We start from the raw sequence: 9,496 nt of genomic DNA on the forward strand, positions 1-9,496 counted from the left end.
TCACATCAGCATATCAAGCTTTGTTTTCATAAACAATGATTTTACTATTTGAGACATTTAGTGTCACATCATCTTGAGTATTTATCAATATTATCAAGATAAATTGTCTTGATTACATATTCTGAAATTGTGCTCTTAACTCAATTATTTTTGCACAAACAATTTTATGAATGTCAAACTACACGTTGACAACAAAAATACATGTGATTATCTTATCGATTCATCTCTTTATCATATCACATAATAGGTGAACGAACCCATATTCAACTTTTATACTTTTCATAATTTAGGGATTTAGTCCCAACTTTAGTTGATCCAATCAACTTTATCACGAGAACAAGCAACGTAAAGAATTCTTGAAGAATCTTCTAGTTTCTCAATGTATGTCCATTGCTCGGTATGCACATCTTTGGGATGACCAAGTTATTCATGCCAACTAATAAAATTAGTAGTACTCGTAAACTCCAAATTTACTACACCATGTGCCTTCTGCTTTAGTAAATTTCTGATTTACTATTATATGAGTAAATTTCAATTTAATTACTCCAAGAGTAATTTTTCGATTTATTTCTTCTCAATTACTTTACCCTTTAGGTGAGTCATGATCCCATCATTGAATGAACTAATCTAAAGAAAATTGTGCATGTAACATATTATTTGTGCCAACATTTGTGCAAACATCAAGTTGCGAGATAATAATAGACACACATGAGACCATATAGAAGAAACATTTATTAGGACCAATAAATATCTAAACAATCCACTAAGTGGATGACTAGGTCCACAAATATCTGTATACATTCCTATAACGCAGAAAGTTCAATCTCAACTTTCGTTTATGGTGGTCTCACAATTAGCTTGTCTTGCTAACAAGTAGTACAAGAAAATTCACCATTTAAAAGAATTTTTAGTTTCTTCCATGAAAGTCCATTTTAATTTTCCATAATTCGTCTAAACATTATAGGCTAACGATGTCCCAGACAATCGTGTCAAACTAAGAAAGTATAGGAATTAGTAAATTTCTTATTTACCATAGAATGTGCCTCAATTGCATTAATTTTTGTCCAATACAAGCCCGAAGATAAAACATGAAACTTTTCTATAATATATGTCTTCTAAGAGACATTCTTGGTGATACCACATCATTGACCAAGGTCGGAATCTTTCTCATGCTAAGCATGGTGGCTTACACCTCATTCCCTTTAAAGAATGGATCCATATTTTAGCATTTATTAAAAGTTCTCATTCTTCATGAGTGGAACACAAACAGGTGAGCTTATCAAATTATGATAGCTTTAGTACCTCATTCCATATTTATGTGCATTATTCAATCACTTGTCTTCTTTCAGACATATTATGCACTATAATATTACATTCACTTTTGAATGGTTAAAATTTAGTAAATTTCATGACTCTTCATCTAAAACACATTAGTTTTTCTTTAGTCATCATAATATCATTAATATGGTGCATTGAGACTCAAACCCAATGTCTTATGCCATAAATCAATGAGAGATTTGAATCCAACATCTTTCATCACAAAGCATCAAGACTTCTGATGTCTTACCCTCTTGGTGCGATTGGACGTAAATCCATCATCTTATTCTTTTGGTGCGATAAAACTTAAATCTATCGTCTTACCCATAATGAGGCTCAACCTCAAGCCTTCAAAATAATTTTAATTTTATCACTTTTAATGATCATTAATATGATCATACATTATAATTACACACAAAATTGAGATTGTTGATTTATTATAATCAACATTAATAGTTAATAAATATAATTTAATAGATCACATAACTCATATAAAGGTTGAAAACATACCTTTCACTAAATTGTGCTTATTTAATTATTAAAATAAATTAAGAAATTTTTCTTCTCAATCGATTAAAATTAAATACTTACTTTAGATGGTACCTCCAAATCTGTTACATAAATCATTATAACATAAAGATAAATCATACCTTGAAGATATAATAACCTTATTGCATAAGATCTCTTTTGCACTTTTTCCGTCTTCTTCATAATTCTTTAAGAATAGAACAATCGTACTGATAACGTGTTATGAAACTATATAAATTTAGACAAGAAGAAAGTAGGGAGAAGAGAAAAGACTTCTTATTTCTCTTGAAGTATATTCAGGATTCAGAGATCTTTCACAAATTTTCTTTACAATGAAGGAAAACCCTTTATTTATAGGAAAACCTTACTTGGTCCCCATGTAGGATTCCTAACCATGTGCTACAAGGACTCCACATAATTAGACATTCACTATAATACAAATTGTTTATAACATATCTTTTAATTTATTTTTTAAAAAAAAATGTTCATAAACACATAAAATCTCATGAAAAAAGCAAAGATTAAACACATAAAAAAATTGTTCATTATCTGCATAACTTTTTCATTTTTCTACGTCGTGCTTCTATTTTTTTTTTAAAGCAATTTTGTTTGCTCCTTTTATTTTATTTTTCTTTTTTTATCCTCTTTGGGATTTACCCATTTCTTTAACTCTTTTTCTGTGTGTTAAAGATTAAATAACTCTTATTTTGATTCAAGAATAGTGTAACTCAATCTTGCAAATAAAAAATACCACATAAAAATTATGAGAAAAATTTATATGAAAAAATAGGTAAAATTCATAAAACTTTTTGAGGATGGTTACATTTATCATTACTAAAATACATGTTTTATCCTTAAACTTAGAGAGAAAGAAAAGTACCTTGACTGTCAAAAGGCAAAGCAAATTCTGTAAGATTATTTTTTGTAATTCTTATTGAGTTACAATAACATATTTCTACAAATAAAAAAAAGGAAAGGAAAAAAAACAAAAGAAAAAAAAAGAATAAATGATTTAAGGAAATAATATAAATAATATTAATGATGAGATTAAGGGAAGGAAGTAACAGAAATAATAGCATTAATGATCATAGGTATTATGTATGGTTATTTTTTATATTTTTTTTATAAAATTTTAATGTTAATATTTCAGCCTTTACAAATGAGGGAAAATGTAATTAAAATAAAACAAATATGGTTGCACAATTTTTTTTAAAGAGTAACTTCATATATTTGAGCACTTATTTTAATAAAAAATGTTAAAAGAAATATCAAAAGAATTGATATAAATGAATAAATAAATATCAATGGTAGGCTAAGAAGGGTGTTATCACATTTTTTATTTTAGATATTATTGCATATAAATATAATTATTAGTTGGAGAAATGATATAAAGATATGACATATCAATTTCTCTCTATATATATAACTCGTACGAAGTTATAATTATTAATGACTCGTATAAATATACATTAAATTTTGTTCAGCGATTCTTATTAGTTATAATGGCATATTTTTAGAAAAAAATAAATAAATAAAAAACAAAAAATATAAAAGAAAAGAAGTGATTTAAGGAAATAACATAAGTTACATCAATAATGAGATTAAGGGAAGAAAGTAAAAAAGAAGTTAATAGCAATAATGATGGTATTTTTATTTTACGAATAATTGTTCATATTTTAAAATTAGGAAAAAAATGTTATTAAAATAAAATGAATATCGAGGCATAATTATTTTCTAAAGAGTAACTTCATGTTTTGTGCAATTATTTTAATAAAAATGTATTTAAAATGTCGAAATAATTGATATAAATAAATAGATATCAAATGCTAGACTAAAAAGGGTGTCATCACAATATTTAATTTTATTTATATATGTATATATATATTCAAAATAATTGATATAAATAAATTCTGTAAATTTCGTTTTGCTATTTTTATTATGTTATAATAACAACTTATTTCTAGGAATAAATATTTAAAATAAAATAAACAAAGAAAAGAGAAAAGGTGATTTAAGGAAATAATAAAAATAATATTGATGATGAGCTAAGGGAAATTAAGAGAAATTAATAGTATATACTAGTTCTTAAATATGGTCATTACTATAAAATTATAAAGGGAAGGAAAGTATAGGACTTGAAAAGTAATATACTTTATATTTTGTTGGACAGATGCCTATTTCCCTTCATAGTGGTATAATGGTTTTAAAATGTATTACTTTTATTTTGGTCCCATCACAAATGTGTATGACGTTACAAAGGATAGGGTGTTAATTAGAAAGATGAACATCATAAGCAGCAAATCATACAACTATCGACACGAATTGTGATGTATTAGTGGAAAAGTGTTTTATTCTTAACTAGAGATATCAGATTCGAGCCTTGGATACGGAGATAATTCTGTTGGATGCGCCACCCCCAAAAAAATCCTGCAGAATGTGATCTGAATTTAATTGGAAATCCACACGTGTAAAAAACCAAAAATTAAAATTAAAAATCATAAAACTATGAAAGGTTGTTGTGCACATTAATGAATCCTTATTTTTTGTTATCATGAAAAAAAAAACACTTTGTTTTGCATTTGCTTTTTTCTTTTCCTGTTATCATGAATCCTAGTTTGATATTGTCATCAAACAGGTCATCACTTATTTACTAAACACCATGAGATAATCAAGTAATGCAATAATAATTACCTACTAGAGAAAAGCTATAATCTTACTACAACTTTCGATTACAAATATTATATTTTTTGTCAATTGCTATAATAAAAAAATAAAATTTATATTTTTCTAATTTTTAATAATAATATTATTTCGACTACTAAAATTATAAAATGAAGTAAAAAAGTAATTGAACAGTTACCAACTACAGTAATCGAAAACTTATTTATTAAATTGCGACCACAGTAATCGGTCCTCTAACAATATTTTTTCGTTTAAAATTGATTTATTTTCAACTAATATAATAGTTATTATTTTAAAATGGCACACTCTTTTATTAAAACAAAAACTTCTTAGAGAGCTTTCTGCTTCGCCTCTTCGATTTGAATTAGCATTTTCATTAGAGTGCCATCGTCTTAGCAGAGGTTACTGACACCGTCTTAGAGAGATAATGTAAACACTTTTTAGGGTTTTAATTTCAATAATTTTTAGTGTGTAGGGTTTTAGTTTCAATTCTATTGAGGTACTGTAAATTTTTTTGGAAGAGGTAATGTAAGCACTCTCCCTCTTTAGGATTTCAATTTGATTGAGGGTCAACTCTTCCCCTTCTTTAGGGTTTCAATTTTGTACCCTAAACTCTCCCCCTCGTTTCAGTTTTGTTGAGGTAGTGTATATTATTGTTGCCTCGCTACTTCGCGCTCTCTATGATTTGCTAATTCTAATTTAAAGTTGTGCTTTCTTGTATTTAATTTTGCTCAACTGTTTTTCTCAATATGCTCTGTGTGGGCTTAATTGGGGTTAAAAGAGGTCAGAAAGACCAGCTATTGAGGTAGGCATATGTGTCTTAGTTGGAGTTCTTGCACCTGCCATTGCTGGAGTTTACTGTACACATAACTCTCCAGGAAAAAAATGATTATACTGAGTTAGACGAGGAATCACAAGTTCAAAAAATTGCTGCAGAAAGCTGCAGTGCTAGCCAACCGAGAAGAATACCATTGAAAAAGAGATCTTCTTTTGCATCAGTTAAATGGAGAGTTTTCGAAACTAGACCACAATTGAGCGGAGGCATTCTTGATTTTGGGATGATCTTTCTTCGACATATCTCTCTTTGTTCTGTTGTTTTGTGTTTTTGGTTGGAATATGGAGAGACATGGGTTTGGAAATATGTATGTTCATATTGCAACTTTTATTCTGTATGGCTCCTTTCTGGTTCATCAATTTTGCTGTTGTTAATACTGACAGAGATACTGTTAAGATGGTATTAGGTGTTACCGAAATTTTTCTCTCTCTGTTTGGGTAATTATTGGTGGCTTTTGAAGGATTGGATGAGAAAAAGATACAATTTGCCTCCTTACAATTCTTGTTGTGCTAAACCTTATGTTGCTGATTGTGCGCTATGGCTTTTCTGTTGTTGCTGCTCTCGTGCTTAGGAAGTAAGGACTGGAAATTCCTATGACATCGTGGAGGATACATTTCCTAGAAAACCAGATGAAAGTATATCACCATTGCCTCGTGAGGATGGGCGATATAAGTATACTTCAGGTCCTCCACTTCCAACAATAAAAAGTAGTACACCAAGCCCCAACAAATTTGCTGATGAAGTTCATAGTCCCGATAGACAACAACCCTTCGTGGAAGACGAGTCTCATACAAGAAATCAAAATGTGATAATGATACCACTTACTCCGTCAGTTATACAAAGAGAAAATGACAACCTGAATCATAAATTGTAAGCTTGCCTCTCCAATTTTTATGTAAGCTAAATATATGTTGTATTTCTACATTTTAAATATGTTGTATTAGTGTTGATTGAGATCATCGTGTTTAGATATATTATTCTCTACAATAATTTTGCATTACCCTGATTCTTTGACCTTTTTAGTCAAGTGTCTTTATCACTTATGTTAGATTTTTTTTTTTCTTAAACTTCCTATCAAGTCAAACTATATTTTGTATAAAATGAGATGGAGGGAGTATACAATCAGATCTTTGGGTTCAAATTTATCCAAACATATGCAGATTGGGGAATTGCCGCTGTTGCACAAACCATATGAGTGACAGTGTCCATAAATGTCACAATTATCAGTTGGTGCACTGACAACATTGTCCCAATTTCGGTTCTGATTATTCCATTCTGAAAGCTGTAGAAATCCATTTAGTTCCCATCACTACCCTTGCAATAATAGAGATGTCTGTAAGTTCATACATAAATAATATTTCATTACGATCAGATAAGTATGTATAGTTATAACCATTCCACGATGTGTTACGAGATGGTGCATTAGGAAAAACTCGGACATTCCATGGTCCAGCTCTATAGAGTTCAATGGAACCATTCAAAACGAATGTTTGTTTGAATTCACCAGTATCAAATGTCTAGGTAAACTCACTCATGAAAGGATCATTTGTGCTCTTCCATGACAAAAGAGAACGATGAAAACCAGTTTCAGATTAATCCAAACCTTCATTCCAGGTAAAACTGTGTAACCTAGATTGTCAAAACTTTGCCACAGGTAGTTCTGAGGCTGATCCTCGTCTGCATCTCGAACAACAATAATGCCTGAATCAAGGAGTTGTGCTAATAAATTTTGCCTATGTCTAGTGGAATCGGAGGACCAAGTTACTCTGCCAGAACCATTTAGAAGAGTAAGAATTTCTTGTCTGGTAAAATTTAGCCCACTGGATGTGTCATTGAGTGGATTGTCTCTATTGCAGCTTAGAACTTGAAACATTTATTATCCCCTCATATCTTTTATTGATAATGCAACACAGGGACTTCTTTGGAAGGTTTTGGTTGAAATTACATGATGAGAGTACATATGTACAACACTTCAAATTTATAAGGTTTAATTTGACATTACGTTAATTAAAATAATAAGTAGGCATATAGTTGAAACTACTTCCTCAATCGATAATGCTAGTTTAACATAGGTAAAGCTTAGAGCTGATTTTTACCAGCTGATTCTGCTTCAACATCATCTTTCATTGAATCCCTGATATGCGGAACTGTTCTTATGGCACCACGACTAGCGTTGACATGATAATCTTAAAGAGCTAGTAGATTGATATGTGCATTATTTTTCCCACTTCTGTTTCCAGATCAACATTTATGCCCACATCCACCTTTACATCACTATCGTTATTATCTTTACTCCTTTACCTGGTGCCTGTTACAACATAGGAACATTATATTGTTTGCTTCAGATGACTTTTGGATAATGATGCTTTTTTTGGGATTATTGTGATTGATGGGTTATTTTTGGACTCACTATGACCATTGTTAGACTGCTTATGTATATCAATTTGTTCAGTGCTTGTATGTTCTTGAATTTCAGATGATCTATTGGTATTATGATCACTATTTAATCCATTATGTCGATCAAGGTTCATTTTCCTATACTTAAAACCTATTTTCTTGTCAATAGTTTAAAAACCATCATCATCTTTTTTGCTTTCTTTTCTTTCCTGCTTTTTTCTTTTTGAGCTTTAATTCTCTCATTCCTAGCCTTGTTTCTGCACTTACTTTCAGAATGACCTTGCAATTTACAGTACAGACAATAGCTACGCAGTCACTCATATTTGATCTCGTCCTACTTAACTATGTATTGCTAATGTCTTAAAGAAATGGGGTTATTGGTTATTTAACGTGTATTTCAAGTTGGATTTGAAAGATGCTTGGATGGATAGCGTCAAACACAACCTACTTCTCTGGTTCCATAACCCAACTAACATCTGATGATATTACTTCTATATGGATAAGTGTGGCAGGAGATGTGAAGAAAGGCAGAGTTTACGGGCTTGGAGCACAACCTTCCTCATGTCATCCGTCACCGTTGTTGTCTGGTGCTTCTACTTCTCAAACTTTAGAAGAAATGGAAGCAATGCAAATAGAGATTTCAAAATTAACAGAACGACTTCAAACATCTGAAGCTAACTATGCTAAAGTGCAGAAGTTCATGGAGAAACATATGGTTGAATTTGATGAAGGCGAAAAAGAGACTGACTCTGACGAAATGTAGATTATGTTCTTGTTGTTTAGACATTTTCTATGACATTTAGTCTTGTTTTAAACTATTTACAGGTGGTGTACCAAAATAAACAACATTTTTCTATATATTAAAAATATGGATTTCTTATAGAATTTTGTTTAGAAAATTAAAAATATGGACTACAGTAATCGAGAAAATTGAAAATGCCGACTACAGCAGTCGGAAGAGTAGGAAGAGTACTTCAATGAATGATAAATGCTAATTACGGTGATCGGCATATATATAATTAATTAATTAACTATTCTGACAGCCAAAGTCGACATTATTAGATTAATAAATTATTATTTAACAAGTATTCAAACTACAGTAGTCGGTAGTAGTTGAAATATTATTTTATTAGTGTTCCGATTATAATAGTCGACATTTCAGTTACTTTAATGGTCGGATTTTAATTTATATATTGTGACTATGGTGATCGGCAAATTTCGACTATTATAGTTGGCAAGTAATTTTCGATGCTCAATCTGCCGACTACTCAAAAGTAGTTGAAAAGTCGTTGGCAAACTCTATATTCCGACTACATTCCAACAAAATTTGCAGTCGGCAAAGGGCAAAATTCTAGGAGTTTGCTCAATAAAAACCCAATTTACTGTGTCATAAGCCCTTTATATATATACTTTATCATGCACCTGGGTGATATTCCATTTTTCCCATAGCCTTTTAAGTTTAAACAAGCTTATAGCTCATAATATTATCATCCAAAGTCAGTCTTCAAGGAATTAACAAAACTACTTTAAGAGCCGGAAGAAGTTTTTCTATATATAAACACAAAAGTTCTCTTTATTATCAATGAAGGAGAAAATTTCGATTTAAAATGTACTTAAAGCTATAAATATTCTTTTATTTTTCATTCACACCTTCATTTTAACTTCAACAGTCAATAATAGTACACTGATCGAACTACTTCTACAAAACATTACTTCCATTCGGTAATAACTTATTTT

General features: G+C 30.2%; 1 long non-coding RNA gene across 1 annotated transcript; it reads left to right on the forward strand.

The window, feature by feature from the left end:
- The first annotated feature begins 2,107 nt into the window (after positions 1-2,107).
- LOC109120367 (uncharacterized) lies at positions 2,108-8,644 on the forward strand. The gene is made up of 2 exons (XR_011221205.1): positions 2,108-6,232; positions 7,017-8,644. It is a non-coding gene; the product is annotated as an uncharacterized lncRNA (long non-coding RNA).
- Positions 8,645-9,496: the final 852 nt, after the last annotated feature.

The sequence above is a fragment of the Solanum lycopersicum genome, chromosome 5 (assembly GCF_036512215.1).
Source record: "Solanum lycopersicum chromosome 5, SLM_r2.1".
Taxonomy (NCBI): Eukaryota; Viridiplantae; Streptophyta; class Magnoliopsida; order Solanales; family Solanaceae; genus Solanum; species Solanum lycopersicum.